Consider the following 19,550-nt stretch of genomic DNA (forward strand, 5'->3'; position numbering starts at 1 on the left):
GCATAATGTTTGTTTCCACCCACTAGAATGTAAACAAATAAGATCAGGTATTTTTCATTTTGTTCACTGATGAAACTTAAGTATCTGGAACAGTACCAAACATGATTGAGCACTCAATAAATACTTGTTGAATTTCAGTGGTCTCTCAAATAACATTTAGTTCATTATTTCTGTAAAAGATAGGCGTTTAGCCATGTTATGTAATATGTGTTTGGAATGTGCTAGTATTACACTGTTGCATAAAGTTTATGAAGAATTATATATTTCCTCAGGCAAATGTTCTGTATCCCTGTGAAACCTGCTGGATATCTGGCCTGTCAGTCAGAAGATCTAGGCTTTAATCTCATTATATGTCATAGTTATATAATATTGGTCAAAGTACTTCACTCCTCTCAGTGTCACTTATGTAATTTATAAAATAACCAGATTGATATAAATGAATTCCAATTTATCTTCCTCTTCTATTATATATTAATTTGTGACCACGTGTGAGCTTGAAATACAACAAAATGTTAATTTTGTGTTTTTTATTTTCTTCTGAAAGCAATTAAAACATGTACTTATCTCAGTAATTTCAAGTCCAATTTACTATAGTAGTTAAGAGCTATCCTTTTGGGAATTAGAATGTCTTGATTTTAACACTTGATTTACCGCTTATAACCTCGGTGGTTTTTTTGGTTTTGTTTGTTTGTTTGTTTGTTTGTTTGTTGAGACAGATTTTTGCTCTTGTTGCCCAGGCTGGAGTGCAATGACACGATCTTGGCTCACCACAACCTCCGCCTCCCAGGTTCAAGCAATTCTCCTGCCTCAGCCTCTGGAGTAGCTGGAATTATAGGTATGTGCCACCACACCCAGCTGATTTTGTATTTTTAGGAGAGACTAGGTTTCTCCATGTTGGTCAGGCTGGTCTCAAACTCCTGACCTCAGGTTATCTGCTTGCCTCGGCCTTCCAAAGTGCTGGGATTACAGATATGAGCCACCACACCAGGCCAGTATTTTTTAAATAATTTTATTTATTTATGTAATTTATTTTTCTGTGGAGACAAGGTCTTGCTATGTTGCCCAGGCTGGTCTCAAATTCCTGGACTCAAGCAGTCCTCCTACCCTGGCCTCCCAGAGGCCTGGAATTACAACAGATATGAGCCACTGCACTGGCCCTTATCTCATTAAACAAGTTATTCAATATTTCTCTGCCTCAGTATCCTCATCTGTAAAATGAATATAGTAATAATATCAATTTCAGTAAGAATGTTTATATTTATTGTAAAATTAGATAACTCATACAAAAACATTTAATTCAGTGTGTGATTCATGATAAGGGCTAAATTATCGTTAGCTTTTTCTGAAATACTAACTTTAGTAATACCTTCTATTTACATGCATTTGTGGAAATAAATGATGACCAATAAAATAAGAAAAGTAAAGGCTATTTATTCTGTGCTTGCTATAACAAGGGAGTCAGCCATTTTCCCTGGCACTTTGGCAGACACTCAAAGGCAGGCAAAAGAGTGGAAAAGCTTCTGGGATTCCCTGATCCGAGGCTGCTGGCATGGGGGTGCTGGATGCAGGTGAATCAGAAGCAGAGCATCCTGTGTGATTTGTTAGGATACATATTTGGCTTTCTCTAGTTGGTTCTAAGTTGAAAGTGGGGACAACAATTAGGAAACCTGTCAGTTATTAATCAAGTCCTAATGATTTGGGACTGATGGTTATTGTTTAGCTTCCTAGATTGTCACTAGAGATAGTAACCTGGCTTCTTGCAATTCTGACTTAGACTGGTGTTCTGGGCTATTTATTGTAGATAAGGGGGTTGCTTCCCTGGACAGGTTGCTAAAGGTTGTTGGTCAAAGTTTGATTTTTATATATGTTCTGGCCATTGTCCATTTACATATTCAGTCTCTCAGGTTCATAAGAATACAGCAAAATTTTAATATATTTCATAGAATTAGGCTTTATAATATCTCAATATTAAATACGAAGATAACTAATTTATTACTTTGCATTGATATATTAGTTTTCAAGTTTATTCTAATTAACTGGTAATTTAGTGCCACAGTGATATTTGCATGATGATGGTAGCTCAGCCTTTATTAGCAAAGTTATTAAGACTGTTCACCATTGGAAAATTGATGATTTTAGTGTTTTATTTATTTATTTTTTTTAAAAAAGACGGGGTTTCACCATGTTGGTCAGGCTGGTCTTGAACTCCCGACCTTAGGTGATCTGCCCGCCTTGGACCCCAAACTGCTTGGATTACAGGCATGAGCCACCACGCCCGGCCAGGTTTGTTCTTTTTAAATCAGAGTTTGATTTAAATATTGCTATGTAGCTGATGCTGTATAAACCTATCCAATCAGCATTTTGCAAAGTACATCACCTTCCCTTAATCCATTTTATCTTTGAAAAAAAAAGCTTTAGAATAAATACAACTTGGCCAGGCACAGTGGCTCATGCCTGTAATCCCAGCATTTGGAGACTTTGGGAGGCCAAGGTGGGTGGATCACTTGAGGCCAGGAGTTCAAGACCAGCCTGGCCAACATGGTGAAACTCCATCTCTACTAAAAATACAAAAATTAGCCGGGCATGGTGGCACATGCCTGTAATCCCAGCTACTCGGGAGGCTGAGGCAGGAGAATCACTTGAATCCAGTAGGCGGAGGTTGCAGTGAGCTGAGATTGAGCCATTGCATTCCAGCCTGGGTGACAGAATGAGACTCCGTCTCAGAAAAAAAAAAAAAAAAAGGAATAAATACAACTGTTCTTTGTATTTATTGATGTTCCTTTTACCTAATCATCTTTTTCAGTGCCAATTTGTTTTTTAAATTAGAGAAAATTTTAAGATACATTGCAAAATTATATTTGGAAATGAACCCATTTCCCACATTTCTCCCCAGAGCCTTCAAAATGTAAATTTATGCCACTGAATAGGATGCTTTTTACAAAGACACTGATATTATTTTTTCCATTTAACTGTATTTTTGTTATTTTGCCCTTTATTCTCTTTTAAAAGATTAGTCTCCCCAGTTAATAAAAGTTTGTATGACCTAGCAGTTCTTGCATATATATAGTATGTATATTCATTGTTAAATGGCTTCTTGATTTGGATGTTAATCACAAGAGGTACTTAACAAGTAACAGTGACTTACTGGAAGACTCTCATTCCTGTTGAACATTCACGACTATTTTGCATTTATTCTCTATAGAAGTGAAAGAAAGAACTATAATGTCAAATATACCAAATACAAGGTTATTTGGAAAGAAAACATGAATTTCCACCATTATATAATTTATTCTTCGTATGTTTCCATGGTAGGAGAAGAATTATTAACTTGGCATTTTAAGGTATTTAAATTGTGAAACTATTTTAAAAATAAGATAATTTTCATTTATGTAACAGTGATATCAGTTACATTAGCATTACTAGAAATATCCATATTTTTTCCTTGTTCTGAGACTAAAAACAGATTTTATAAGTACCAGATAATAGCTTTAATTATAAATGTAAATTGCAATCTTTACAATTTTGTTTTAGAGTATGTGTCAGTCACTACATAGTTAAAATAATGATTTGGTTAACTGATTACCTGTTACTTTACTATAGCTAGAATGTTTGAAAAAGTGTGTCCTTTTGGGAGATTGCCAAGAAATGTACTTGTGTGTATTTTTATGTTAATTTATTAGAAATCAATGAAAACTCATGCTAAGTATGCTAGAAATTTAGTGTGGTGTTCAGAGCTCAAAACTAGAGTTTGCAATCAATTTCCAAAAATAAGTTGTAACGCATATCCAGTCTTCCATGTGCAATTCCAGGGTGGCAGGGGAAATTAATCTTTCCTGTTTAAAAAAACATGTATGTTGAGTTAATCTCCAGATTTAAGCAACAAAAGACCATCAGAGCTTTAGATAAACTAATGAAAGAGATTTGAACTCTATCCATTTAAGTACTTTTTTTTCTCATGAGTATATGTTTTATTTGCAGGAGGATTCTGTTTGGCTCCTTTACAAATCTGCCTGCTCTTAAAAAAATATGGTCTTTTTCTTTCATTGTTATGGTATTCCTTCCTTCCTTACAAATATTTATTTCAAAGTATCTTTACAACTAGACTATATCCTTTTTTCTCTTCCCTGGTTTACAAATTCTCCTATTTGTTGTGTCTGGCTAATACTTTCTTACAGTGATTCATTCATTTCCTGGAACAGATTGTAATCTCCAGCTGTAAATTCTTCTCCAGCAGGGAGTTGATTTGGGTGTTCTTACTACGTACTCAGGATGTGGAATCTGAACCACAAGGTAGTTCCACATTTGCCTCTGCTTACACTGATGGATTTCGCCATACCTGGACCAGTTACAATGCAAACATCTCCGTTTAGGATCATTCTAGCCAAGTAGACAAAATGAACATGGACTCCACAGGTAGAGGTGCTGGCTTCCTGTGGGTGACTTCTTTTCTACCCAAGATTTTAGACAGGGCAAGCTCCTTTGCATTTTGCTAGGCAGGGTCGGTGGCTGAGCTTCTTCTATTTCAAGGGATGGTCAGCCCCTACAACTCCTGGTTGTATGCAGGGAATTTAGTTTGGAGATTTTCCTGGCAATTTCAAGCTTGACATTACATCCAAATCTTCCATTATTATATTTAATCTATGTGCTTGTATTGGGAGGAAGGGGTCCTTCTAATATCAGCTTGTGTTGGTATGTTAACCTGCAATTCATTGATTTTCTTTCTTTTTTTTTTTTTTTTTGAGATGGAGTCTCACGCAGTAGCCCAGGCTGCAGTGCAGTGGTATGATCTCGGCTCACCGCAACCTCCGCCTCCCAGGTCCCGGTTCAAGCAATTCCCCTACCTCAGCCTCCCAAGTAGCTGGGATTACAGGCACCAGCTAATTTTTGTATTTTTTAGTAGAGATGGGGTTTCACTATCTTGGCCAGTCTGGTCTTTAACTCCTGACCTCATGATCTGCCCACCTCGGGCTCCCAAAGTGCTGGGATTACAGGCATGAGCCACCACACCCAGCCCATTGATTTCTTTAATATTTGCAAATCTTTCTAATCTTTCATTTTATTATTATTTTTTAGGAGTTCTGATTGAATTTGTTAATCATTTCCCTTATCATTATAATATCATTTACTAGTATCCTGGATACAACGGCGATAAGTAAAGAATTTTTCTTTTTTCCCTCCTTGAAATAGTTGGCTTAGTTTAGTCGAATATTATTTGGTTTCTAAGTGATCATCATTCCTAGAGTGCAGTTAAATTATTTTTTTTCCCAGAAGGATCAAGCCATTACTTTGAACTTGAATTCACTACTGGTATGCATGATACTTAATTCTTTATTATTATTTGGCATCTAGCCGGTGAAACTACTTTAGCAGAAGCATTTACATTTAATTATTCATTACTCAGAGTCAGAATTCTGTTCCATGAGAGTAGGACTAGCAAAAGCCAAGAAAGGTCTAAATAGACTGAGTTACCATGAAAACCAATGTGTTTGATACTGACAAATGGAACAATGCAGACTTATTTTTAAATCTGAATTAAATAAAAGTGGACACTAGAATTTTGGCTTGCAATAGAAGCCTAATTACCAGAATTGGGACACAAGGTGGACAAAGCCATGCTTTGAGCTAAGTTTAGATGTAAATGTCACAGCCACTAATTACATGAGTCCAATTAGTTAAAATTCTTAGAGAAGGGCCATAACCCATTGGAGCTGATTCATTATTTTATACTCACTCTTCAGTCCCCTACTTATTCATTCCTTTAGACATGCATCCTTTCCTTCCAGCATGGCCCTCTGGTTACCCCGTTCACATGCTACAGACCAAGGAAGAGCACTCAGGACTGCCAAGGAAACTTGGTATAGAGGCAGCGCTTGGCAATATGTCTCCGTTATTATAACTTATCTTTCTGGAAACAATTCTGATGACTGCTTCCCCTAACTCCTCTGCTTCTTTGGTTCCAACTTTTCCCTGGTGACCATGATCCAGCTTCTTCCTATTTTAGATTTCTATCTGGGACACTCCTATAGCTATAGCCAACCCATCCTAATGGGCTTTATGTGTTCAACAAATTTCTTGAAGGGTGGCCTATAAATTCTGTGTACTTCATTAAATAGAAATATGTTATGTTTCTTTTTTTTTTTTTTTTGAGACGGAGTTTCGCTCTTGTTACCCAGGCTGGAGTGCAATGGTGCGATCTCTCGGCTCACCGCAACCTCCGCCTCCTGGGTTCAGGCAATTCTCCTGCCTCAGCCTCCTGAGTAGCTGGGATTACAGGCACGCACCACCATGCCCAGCTAATGTTTTGTATTTTTAGTAGAGACGGGGTTTCACCATGTTGACCAGGATGGTCTCGATCTCTTGACCTTGTGATCCACCCGCCTTGGCCTCCCAAAGTGCTGGGATTACAGGCTTGAGCCACCGCACCCGGCCTAGAAATATGTTATGTTTCTTAGCTTCATCTTATGAAGATATATTTTAGTGCCAAAACCTGGAGTAAAATAGCATTAAAACTTTATTAACCCTATTTTTTATTTTTATTTTGTGACAGAGTCTTGCTCTGTCACCCAGCCTAGAGTGCTATGGCATGATCTTGGCTCACTTCAACCTCTGCCTCTTGGGGTCAAGCAATTCTCCTGCCTCAGCCTCACAAGTAGCTGGGATTACAGGTGCATGCCACTACACCCAGCTAATTTTTATATTTTTAGTGGAGATGGGGTTTCACCATGTTGGCCAGGCTAGTCTCGAACTCCTGACTTCAAGTGATCCGCCCACCTCAGCCTCCCAAAGTGTTAGGATTACAGGTGTGAGCTATTGTACCTGGCCTATTAACTTTATTAACAAAAGAAATTATTATGTTCTTTTTTCCTCAATAGTCTTTTTATTACTTGAAAAGTATCAAATTTCTGATAGTGTCAATACAGTCACTACTCTTACTTGAATAATGTATTAACCTGAACATTGAAAGAGAAACTGTAAATCTAATGCAAAGATGCAGAAATTACATAGAAACACATGTAGATCTTAGCTGTCCTATATATGTAAATCACACTCTGCGGAAAATTCAAAAGGAAGCCACTGTTCCCTTTCCTGTCTTTGACTTCCCAGTGTACCTGTACAGGTTAGGATTCCTTGACAGTATGCCACCTCATGCTCGTTGAACAAATATTTTCTATTTATCTCAGTGTCTGCCTGTTTATCTTATTCTGCCCAAAACCAACTGTAGAAATTATACCCTTCACCAAGAATACAAGCCCTATGTCTTAGCATAGTCTACAAGGTATGTAGTCTAACTATGGCTTACCCCTTACACAACCTTCTGGCAACCTTGAAATCCTAGTAGTTACATGAATACACCAAGCTATTTCTTGTCTTGAGCCATTGTGCCAGGCATCCTCTTTTCCACGAATGCCCTCCTGTTTATCATGAGATAGAATCCCATTATGTGAACTGCCACAACCCATTTACCAGTTAAAGGACATTGGAGTTGTTTCCGGTTTGGGACTGCCATAAATACAAATTTTAAAAATTAAATGTTTGTATACAGGTCTTTGGGTAAAAATATATGTTGTTTTATTTGAGGGAATGCTGAGTTATCAGCCAAAAGTATGTTTACCATTATAAGAAACTTCTAAACTCTTTTCCAAAGTGGCAGTATCATTTTCCATCCTCACCAGCAATACCTGAGAGTTTCAGTCACTCAGTATCCTCACCAACACTTAATGCTGTCAGTCTTTTAATTTTAAGCTTTCTGGTGATATGTAGTGACATCTCATTGTGGTTTTAATTTGCTTTTCATGTATTATTAATACTTTTGAGCATCTTTTTATATGCTTATTTGGAATTCATATATCTTTTTTAGTGAAGTAGCTATTCAAATCTTTTGCCCATTATTGGGTTGTTTTTATTGTCTTTTTTTTTTTTGTATGTTTTTTGAGACAGGGTCTTACTCTGTTGTCTGGGCTACACAGTAGCCTTAAACTCCTAGGCTCAAGTGATTCTCCTGCCTTAACTTCTTAAGTAGCTAGGACTACAGGTACATACCAACATGCCTGGCTAAGTTGAAAAAAAAAAAAAAAAAGTTTGTAGAGATGGAGTCTCACTGCATTGTCCAGGATGGTGTAGAACTCTTAGCCTCAAATGATCCTCCTGCCTTGGCCTCCTAAAACATTGGGATTACAGGTGTGAGCCACTGACTTAGTAATTTTTGAAAAAAGAATTTTATTAGGAATAGACATTGTGGGTTTATCAAGTATCTGGAATGTTTTTAAAACATTTGTTCTCAATAATTTTTAAACATATTTAAGCTAATAACCCTCTATCATTAAAAATATATTTACATTTCTACTTTAGAAGTAATATGTGGTCATTACAAAAAATTAAGAAAAAGGGTATATATTTCTGTAAAGACAAAAAAAAAGAAAGAAAGAAAGTGAGTCCAGGTGTGGTGGCTCACACCTGTAATTCTAGCACTCTGGGAGGTCAGGATGGGTGAATCACTGGAGGTCAGGAGTTTTGAGACCAGCCTGGCCAACGTGGTGAAATCCCATCTCTACAAAAAATACAAAATTAGCCGGGCCTGGTGGTGCACACCTGTAGTCCCAGCTCCTTGGGAGGCTGAGACACAAGAATCACTTGAATGCAGGAGGCAAAGGTTGCAGTGAGCCGAGATGGTGCCACACACTTCAGCCTGGGTGACAGAACAAGATTAAAAAAAAAAAAAATTAGAGATATAAGAATCATACTACTAAATGTAACAACTGTTATTTTTGTATCTTTCTTTCTATAATATACATATATATACACCCATATAAACATATACTAGATATATACACACACACTTTTAAAGTTCTGCTTTTATTATTCTTTTAAAATCTTATTTTAATAATTTCCTAATAGTATACACTACTGTTTTCTATCATGAGATATTTAATTACATTCCTTCCCGTTGAGCATTTAGGCATAAAACATGGCATTTACTAACTTAAACATCTAAACCACGTAAGTGGCATTCTGAACTCTTCTGTGTTTTTGTCCCCCAGTGTACTACAGGTTTAGGTTGGCCCAGAGTTGAAGTCTTTTTGTATCAAATCCAGTTGTCCATTGAGAAACCTAGTGGCCATATCTCTATCATGGGTCTCTTCCTCCTCTCCAAATATATGGTCAAGTTCTAACGTAAAACTCTTTAAATGAAAGAGTGGAAAGCATTGTGTTCTAATGGATGATACATTTTCACTAATTATATTAGAGATCAGGCTTCTCACTGCTTTAAGAGCATTAAGGAATTCATTTAAGTTAACTTATGTCTTACCAGAAAAACAAGTTATCTGGAATCAATCTTGAAATGAATTAAAGAATTTGAGTATGCAGTGTTGTCTTTCTGCAGAAAAATGAATGGGAATTCCAGTGGATAATTTATCTTCTAAAATCTGAGTACTTGTCTAGACTCTAGAGATCTTACAGATACTTACTTACTTACTTATTTATTTATTTGAGATGGTGTTTCGCTCTCGTTGCCCGGTCTGGAGTGCAATGGTGCAATCTTGGCTCACTGAAACCTCTGCCTCCCGGATTCAAGCGATTCTCCTGCCTCAGCCTCCTGAGTAGCTGGGATTGCAGGCATGTGCCACCACACCCGGCTAATTTTGTATTTTTTAGTAGAGATAGGTGTCTCCATGTTGATCAGGCTGGTCTCAAACTCCCGACCTCAGGTGATCCGCCCCACTCGGCCTCTCAAAGTGCTGGGATTACAGGCGTGAGCCACTCTGCCTGTCCAGATACTTATTTGTATGTTGCTTTCATGAGTGGCCTGGGCTATGGCACACGGATAGTTTGTCCTGACATAACGTGCTTTGGTAGAATTCTAACAAGAGATTTTTCACCTTGCTTTAAAAGATATGAACAGAATTCTGTTAAAGTGTAAATGTGCCTGAAATAATGAGTTATCAGAAACTTGGCAAGAGTGACACGGAAGCCTTAAAACTAAGTGTATATTTGTGTTTGTATCATTTGTAAAAACTTATTGTGTACTTAAAACTGATTGAAATTTATTATATAAGGCCGGGCGTGGTGGCTCACGCCTGTAATCCCAGCATTTTGGGAGGCCGAGGTGGCTGGATCACTTGAGATCAGGAGTTGAGACCAGCCAGACCAACATGGTAGAACCCCATCTATAAATAAATAAATAAATATGTTTTTAAAAAGAAATTTATTATATATAAATTACACTTTAATAATTTTAATGAGAAAATCAGATAAACAGAAGATAGCCTCTTCAGATTGGGAGAAACAATTGGACTAAATGGTTTGCAACAATATCTTCTTAACTTGATCTCCTTGAGATTTTTTTTTGTTTTTTTTGAGACGTCTCACTCTGTCACCCAGGCTGGAGTACAGTTGCTCAATCTGGGCTCACTGCAATCTCTGCTGCCCAGGTTCAAGCAATTCTCCTGCCTCAGCCTCCTGAGTAGCTAGGATTACAGGTGCCTGCTACCTCACCGGGCTAATTCCTTAAGGTGTTTCTCAAATCAGTTTCTATCCATGCAACACGTTTAGGAATGTACTTCTCTCACTTTTAAAAAATGTTATCTCAGTCCAGGCGTGGTGGGTCATGCCTGTAATCCCAGCACTTTGGGAGGGGGAGGTAGTCTGATTGCTTGAGCCCAGGATTTCAAGACCAGCCTGAGGAATGTTGCAAAACACAGTCTCACAAAAAAAAAAAAAAAAAAAAAGAAGGAAAAATTATCGAGGCATGGTGGCACCTACCTGTAGTCCTAGATACTCGGGAAGCTGATGTGGGAGGATCACTTGAACCTGGGTGGTCAAGGCTGCAGTGAGCTGAGATCGTGCCACTGTACTCCAACGTGGGTGACAGAGCAAGATCCTGTCTCAAAAAATATAAAAAATAAAAATAAAATAATAAAAGTATCTTTTTTACTTTAAAATATTTTTATTTAAAAGATGACAGTAGTTGAAAATTACTACATTTTACCGAAATTATGAGGTTTATTTACTTTTCTCTGCACCTTTCCATCCTTAGAATAACCAATTTCTTTTCTTTATAATTTTTTTATTTTTGTTTTTGTTTTGTTTTAAAACTAGAGACAAGGTCTCATTATGTTACCCAGGCTGAACTCCTGAGCTCAAGTGATTATCCCGTCTCAGTCTCACAAAGTGCTAGGATTACAAGGGTGAGCCACCACACCCAGCCAGATGTGACCATTTTTAACACTTCAATTTCTATCCTGCTATACCTTTCATTATAAAATACAGACATACATTATTTTTGTTAACCAAATTGTATCATAACACATTATTCTGCAATTTGCTTTTTTATTCAGTAATATATCACAGATATCCTTCCACTACTTGTACATCTACTTTATTATTGTAGAAGTGTGAATTATATTCTAATGAATGTGCCACAGTTTATTTAATCAGTCCCCAAGTGATTTACTTTAAATTTGTTCTAATTCTTGATAATTTCAACACTGCTGTTTAGAATATTCTCAAATATATGGCCGGGTGCAGTGGCTCATGCCTGTAATCCCAGCATTTTGGGAGGCTGACGAGGGTGGATCACCTGAGGCCAGGAGTTTGAAACCAGCCTGGCCAGCATGGCAAAACCCTGACTATACTGAAAATAGAAAAAATAGCCAGGTTTTGTGGTGTATGCCTGTAATCCCAGCTACTCAGGAGGCTGAGGGGTGAGAATCAATTGAACCCAGGAGGTGGAGGTTGTAGTGAGCCAAGATTGTGCCACTGCACTCCAGCCTGGGCAGCAGAACAAGACTCTGTCTCAAAAAAAATAGATGATAGATAGATAGATAGATAGATAGATAGATAGGCACACATATATTCTCAGACATATACCCTGGTTCATGTGGGTGAATATTTCTATAGGAGGCATACTTAGAAATACACCCAACAGGCCAAAAGGTATGTGTATTTTGACTTTTTAAAAATAGGTACTATTTTATAGCCCCAAAAATAGTAATAAACTTTTTTATAGGTACTAATTCACAGATCCTGTCCTCCATTGTGATGTTTTGAATTTTTGCCTATCTCATAAATAAAAATGGTATCTTCAATTTTCAGTTCCCCATTCATTAGTAAGATGAAATGTTTTAAAATATTAATTAAATTTTTATTATTTAGCAATTTGTATTTATGTTCCCACACCCGCCTGGTCATATCTATGACTATCATTAGCCTTGTCTGTGGGAGTGATTTGTTTATGAGATGTAAATTATTTGTCTTACATGTTGGAAGTATTTTCTTTAGGTCTTGTGCCTGTAGTTTGGAGATCAGAATTTTGCTTGGGTGCAGAGGAGATTTAGTATTTAATTACAAATTGGGACTATAACGATTAAAATAAACTTTAAAATGCTTCAAGTCAGAGAGACCGAAGTTTGAATCCTCTCTGCCGTTGACTGCCACCGTGACTTCACACTAAGTACCTGGCCTGAGATTCAGTTTCATCTTCTGTTAACTAGGGATAATAATACCTACTGCATGAAATTTTTATTTGATATGATGTGTGTACTTGGTCTGTTTCTATAGATACTAAATAAATGAAAGCTCAAATTATTTTATTTTATATTTTTATTATTATGTTCTCTAGAATCTTCAGATCTGGCTTCATCTTAATTCAAATCCAACTGCTGTTGTTCTGACAATTAAACACAGTTTCTTAAAACCTATGATATATTCGTTGTGAAGGGGGTAAGGATGAATCTTTTATAAGTTTTCCTTTACTATAAATATCTTTTATAAGGCAGACTTTTTTTTTTTTTTTTTTTTTTGGAGATAGAGTCTCACTCTGTCGCCCAGGCTGGAGTGCAGTGGCATGATCTTGGCCCACTGCAACCTCTGCCTCCTGAGTTCAAGCAATTCTTCTGCCTCAGCCTCCCTAGTAGCTGGGACTACAGGCGTGCATCACCACACCCAGCTAACTTTTTTGTATTTTTAGTAGAGATGGGGTTTTATTATGTTGGTCAGGCTGATCTCAAACACCTGGTCTCAAATGATCTGCCCAGCTTGGCCCCCCAAAGTACTGGGATTACAGGCGTGAGCCACTGCGCCTGGCCAAAAGGCAGTCTATTTTAATGTCGAAATATTTAATGTTTATTACCTCAAAAATATTACATTTTAATATTGCTGCTGCAGCATTAAGGAGCACATTATCATCTACAAATATTTATTATGCATCTAATTTGTACAAGGTGAAAGATGTGTGGAAATTTATATTGAAGTAGTCTTTCATAAATATTAATGCTTTAATGTTTTTATATTTTGTATTACTCTATTTTTATCTCCTAATGTATTCTATATGTAATATAGAATTTTAAAATATTTTAATATAATTTTAAAATGTTTCACTGGTCACCGTCACACTTTGCTGGTGTGTACATTTGTATAACACCTTTGAAGGGTAATTTGGCAATACAGTGTGCTTTGTTGGATCTAAAATGTCATTGATCTTGTAGGGGCAGCAAAATTCCACCTCCATCTTCTTAGCTTCCCTGCTGAGTCCAAGAATTAAGCTGACATAAGACAGATCAACAGGAGAAAAGCATACAAAATTACTACCACAAGTTTTAGGTGGCATTGGAGGCATTATAAAGAAACAGAGACCTGAAGAAACATAGTCACTTACATATGGATAAAGAATAGTAAGTTACGAAGAAGCCATAAATTATTTGGGGAGATATAAGAGTTTATCAAGTTATGTATAAACTTCTCTTGGTCTTGACTTCTTGTCCTTGAAGATAAAGATGTTGCTTCTTTCACATGGGAATCTCATCTTCTGCTTCTAAGAAACAGCAGAAAGGTCAGAATATACCTACTGTTTTTCTACTTCCTTTAATTAAATAGTCAATATTTTAACTCCATTTCCTCCATCAGAAACTTCCCTAGAAGTTTCGTATATTAAAACCTGAGTCGCGAAGGCCTCAGCACCCACCTACCCCAGCCTCTACTCTTCCTACCACCAGGGATGCCTGGTGAACACAACTGGGCACTTTCCGGTATGGAACAAACAGACCTGGAGCAATTCAACCTGGAGCAACCAGACCCGGAACATCCAGTCCTGGACCAACCACTCCTGGAGCACTCAGACCTGGTGCACACGGTCCTGGAACACTCAGACCTGGTGCACACAGTCCTGGAACACTCAGGCCTGGAGCAGTCCCTTCTATAACTATGGGGAGGACCCTCTGCAGTCCTGCATGCAGTTCCAGCAAAATTCTCCCACCAGTGACTTGGAGGCTGCCTTGGAAACTTCTGGGGAAAGCCATAATGTAATACAGCAGACCACTAGGTATTTGAGTACTCCACAAACCATGGATTTATTCCTAAACTACTCCACGAACATGCCACCTGAAGTTGGGTGGAGATGAATGGAACTGACATTACTCAGTTTCACTGAGCACTGGCTGAAACTTTCCTCTCCCCTCCCTCATAGGATTTTTCTTGTTTGGAAACCACGTGTTCTGTTTACATTATGCCTACCCAGCCAATCTGAATGGAGGGTGGGGTATGGTTGGAGCCTAATCAGGGAGATTTCTTGGTTTTTTCCTGTTGGATCTTCCTGGAGAAAAGATGTTTTAATAACCTTGGCTGTTAAGGACACTGTGATAGACGCTGTCTCTGGCTAGAGATAAGTAGATCTAATACTAGTCTGGATATCTTTAGGGTTTAGAATTTAACCTCAAGAATAAGAAATAAAGTATAAATTGGTGTGAAAAAAATAAAAAATAAAAAAAAAATAAAACCTGAGTCGCTAGCTCAGAAGAATCAGGTTAGTAGCTGAGTAGAAAATATCTGCAGAGGAAGAGAAGAACATTAATTGGAACAAGCAGAAGATAACAAATCTAAATATATTGTCCCAAATCTTAGTGGATCAGCGTCTTAGTTATGAGAATAGTTCAGTCCAATTAAGCAGTTCTGTTTCATTTTAGGAGGCAGTGTTGTAGGTGGGCTCCCAACTAAGTTAGGCCTCTAGATGATGTGAGCAAACAAGTGTTACATAAGAGGTTTTTCTTTGGAAAAGAAAACGGAAAAAGTCTAATATACAATACAATAATCTAAATACAATAGTTGGAGCAATTTGTTTTTTTGAGTCCAGAGGGCAGTCAGTTGAGAAGAGGTTTAGATGTTGGGCTCTAAGCCTCTTTAGATAGAGGAGTGAAGACAAGTAGTGGCAATTGTGATGATTTTCCTGGTTTGTTGTTTGAATATCTCTGGTAATGCCATTGGGCATTCTGGTGAACTTTCTAAGTGATCTATATTGCAGCAGGCATGAAAGTTGTCCACATATGACCTTTTAGAATGATTTCTCTGAAGTTTATATCAGGTTGTCCAGTTTCAGTTTTTGGGCAATTTTAATTGCAAGTCAGAAGGATGGGAAAAATTTAGAAATACTAATTTAGAGAGTTGTAGTCAAAAATTAGAGGAAACTAGAATAATTCATAATCCAGTAACATCAGTATTTTGGAAATATTCATATTAATAACATATAATAAATATAGCTCAAAGAAGATGAAACATAATTTCTTATTTGACAGTATGTCCCATGTACATTTAGCATACCAAATAAGCCTATTTAGTTTAAGATCTATCTTTTTATAAGGAGAGAGGATAAATGTTTTTGAGACATTTCAGGATCCCATTTTGAACATTTCTGATCAGGTATGGTGGCTCACGCATGTAAACCCAGCACTTTGGGAGGCCAAGGTAGGTGGATCAGTTGAGGCCAGGAGTTTGAGACCAGCCTGGCCAACATGGTAAAATTCTGTCTCTACTAAAATACGAAAATTAGCTGGGTGTTGTGGCAGGCGCCTGTAATCCCAGCTGCTCTGGAGCCTGAGGCAAGAGAATCGCTTAAACCCAGAGACAGTGGTTGAAATTGCACCACTGCACTCTAGCCTTGGTGACACAGCGAGACGCCCTCTCAAAACAAAAAAAAGGAAAAGAAAAAAAAAGAAAAATTTGATTTTGGAAAGTTGTCAAAAATGTCAAAAGGTTTAAACGATTAAAGAGGATCACAATTAACTGTGAAACCATACCAGAGTAGCAAAAAATTTTAAAGGCAAATATGGAAACTTAAAAATAGTTGTAGGGAAAAGCTTAGATTCTTTAATAGAGAGGGCTTAGTTTTTTAAAGTAATAGAGACCTGATAAAAGATAACATGAAGCATAAGAAATTATTTGGATAAAACACAGAATCTTTGCTTCCTGGGGAAATTATTCAACAGATAAAGTAAAATAGATTTATAATTTTCTAATCACCAGCAGACTAATCGCCAAGAAAACTTTGTTCTTTTAACAGAGAAGACCAAGTTCTAGTTTTGTGTCAGTTTACTCCTTGTATTAAGGCTTATTTTTAAAAACCTTTTAGCAAATTCATTCAATTTACTCAGCTTGACTATATAAGATTTCCTCTTTTGCTTTCTTTTTGACTTTCTGTAGCCTTTCAGCTTGATTCTTTCTGAAACAACCTTTGAAGTACCTCTAAACTAAAACAAAATTACTCTTTCCATGGCAAAAATACATCTTTCATATCTTATTTTCTTACCAAAAATATCTTATTTTCCTTGTGTATTTTGCATACAAAGTTGTTTTCCCCTATTATTTCTAGTAATTTTAAGTATATACATTAATTAAAATCTTTTTTTTTTTTTTTGAGATGAAGTCTCACCCTGTCGCCCAGGCTGGAGTGCAATGGTGTGATCTCTGCTCGCTGCAACCTGGGCCTCCCAGATTCAAGCGATTCTCCTGCCTCCGAGTAGCTGGGATTACAGGTGCCCACCACCACGCCCAGCTAATTTTTGTATTTTTAGTAGAGATGGGGTTTCATTATGTTGGCCTGTCTGGTCTAGAACTCCTGACCTCGTGATCTGCTCACCTCAGCCTTCCAAAGTGCTGGGATTATAGCTAAGAGCCACTGCGCCCAGCCTAATTAGATTCTTAACTCCCAGTGACTTCAGTTTCTGGTGAAAACCTGGAAGTAAGCATTGTCTTTCATAAATTTGTGAATACATTATTTCATAATTTCTAGAAATATATGCTATCTTATAGCACAGTTTGTCAGTATGGCACAGGGCATGTTTATTAGACATGAATATTTTTTTGTTCCTCTGTAATAATAAGTCAGGCTTAAACTTATTTTCATCAATTAATGTTTCAGTATTATATTTTATTTGGAAATGATCTTGATATTCCATGAATATCCATCATTTAAGTTGATATAACGTAAGGTTTTAAGTCACCAAAAAGATTCTGAAAACTATGTTTCTGTAGACATATCTTATAAAACATATCAGTGTTGAAAACTTATTTTTAACAATTATATTTGAATTGCTCATGAAAACTTCATGAGACATTACATTTCGTCATTAACTTATTTTGTTGACCATTTTTGTCCTTATCTATATCTATTAGGCAAGTTTTAAACACTATTGAAGTAAAGCACCTACTAAGTTAAACATTCAACCTTTCCTTTTTCTGTTTTACTGTCATACTTGACATATATCAGGTAATTTCCTTTTATTGTACATTTTATTCTTAGATTGAATTGATAATTTTACAATCTTAAACATAAGTAAGATTTTTAATTAGTAAATCCAGGTAGAAGTTACATGCATTATATTTAATGCTGACAATTGAAGGCATGCCTGCTTTAATTAAACCACTGAACTTAAACTAGCTTTTTTTTAAACCAAGGATTATCTCAGATCACATGACCTTGAAGAACATTTAATTTAGTTTTTATTTGTCCTGAGATAATACTTTATGTAGGCACTTATTTTCTTGCTTTAAACCATATCCTCCCATGGGTACCAATAGGACAGTTTTGATGGTTTTTTGTTTGTTTTAGAATGAGACTATCCAAAAAAATACTTTTAGTTAAAAAAAATGCAAATCTGCTAATCTAATTATACCTACTTTAATTTTGACTAAAAACCAATAAGCTTTTTTTTATATTTTCATCATAGATGCAAGAGTATGTTCCTAAGAAGGTGCAAAAGAAGTAGTCCACCTCAAGATCCAAAGTTATTCCCAAAAATAGCCTAAGAAAGCCAAGACCTTCATTTTTAACAAGGTATGGAAGATTGAGACAGTTCCCTGAGAGATGACGTGGTAAGTCACACTAAGAGACACTTTGTGTTTTCGATGCCTCGCCAGAAGGCTAGCTGAGCTGCCTGACGCAAGCCTAAAAATTCGCACCCCCAATGGCTGGCAGAGACCAGAGTAAATATTTTCACTGGTCACAAAGCTGAGCTCTCAAAACATAAAAGAAGATGAAAGGAGAATCTTACTGTGATTTTGCTCCTTATAATAAATAATACAAAAGAGAGACAAGGAAAACAAGGATCATTCCTGAGAATGTGGATCGGTGACCAAAATTTGGCCAGAACCAAATTCAAAAGGGTCACAATTTAAAGAACCAATTGTTACAGACATTTTTATTCTGCCAATCTGAATTTGGAAAGGAAGGAATGGGAAAATGTTTTTGTTTTCCTCTCTCAACCAAGCACTATAGGCAGAGACCCAGGAAAACTGACTTTGGTAAGAATTCCTGCCTTCTGCCAGCTTTTGTCAGTTCTCCCAGGATTACGTCCTCAGGCTCCAGAGCAAGTGGAGCAACCCAGTCTTTGTTTGAGATAGGGGTCTTGCTGAGTGGCCCAGACTGGTCTTGATCTGCTAGGCTTAAGTAATCCTCCCACCTCAGCCTCCTCAGTAGGCATCCCTGTCTTTTAGATTTCCAAATTTAATCCAAGAAACTGTAGAGAGAGAAAAACTCCACCTCCATCCTCTTAGGATCCTGGCTGAGTCTGAAAATTAAATTGACATAAAGTATATCAATAGAAGAAAAGCTTACAAATCTATTTAATACAAGTTTTATATTGCATGGTCACCTTCATAAAGAAATGAAGACCTGAAGAAGGAGTTAAGTGTCAGTTACTTAACATACTGAATTGGACAAAGAATAGTAAATTGTGAAGACACAGCTAAATTATTGGGGGGGGGGTGGCGCTTAAAATATAAGAATTATTTTAACAGGTCTGTATAGAATTCTCTTGGTCTTGCTTCTTGTCCTTGAGGATAAGGATGTTGCATCCTTCACATGGGAATTTCATCTTCTGCTTTTAAGAAACAACACAGAGGTCGGAGTGATCTTTTTGTAACTACTGTTTTTCAAATGCCTTTCACCTAAATAGTCAATAGTCAGAATGTCATATTTTTTAACTCCTTCAATCCTAAGATGCAACGTTATCACTAAGGAAGAAATAAAGCTGCCTATACAATAACACAATGATTTCTTATCATTTATAGTATTTGTTTTATACTTACTGCATTATTTTAGAATTCTTTAGATGTGAGTTTTTATTATTTAGACTTCTAATGCATGTATAAAAAGAAAAATACAGGCAAACCACTTTATATTCAGAATCCAACTCTCGGTGTTACTCTTTTACTTGGAGTTGTTTATGTCCACATTTCTCTACATAATTTTGTCTCCTGTGCTATCAAGGATAAAATGTTATGTC

At 36.8% G+C, this 19,550-nt stretch overlaps 1 long non-coding RNA gene across 4 annotated transcripts in view; it reads left to right on the forward strand.

Annotated features, from left to right (window-relative positions):
• The first annotated feature begins 796 nt into the window (after positions 1-796).
• LOC116531091 overlaps positions 797-19,550 on the forward strand; it is a 43,080-nt gene continuing 24,326 nt past the window's right edge. For 2 of the 4 annotated variants that reach the window (XR_004260269.1, XR_004260265.1), the window contains exons 1-2: positions 13,138-13,670; positions 17,994-18,100. This is a non-coding gene — a long non-coding RNA (uncharacterized LOC116531091). Of the gene's footprint in view, positions 836-13,137; positions 13,671-17,993; positions 19,307-19,550 lie in introns of those variants that run through there. The other 2 variants (XR_004260272.1, XR_004260268.1) reach the window with 2 other exon arrangements.

This window comes from Sapajus apella, unplaced genomic scaffold (assembly GCF_009761245.1).
Source record: "Sapajus apella isolate SASKATOON/1434 unplaced genomic scaffold, GSC_monkey_1.0 scaffold3, whole genome shotgun sequence".
NCBI lineage: Eukaryota > Metazoa > Chordata > Mammalia > Primates > Cebidae > Sapajus > Sapajus apella.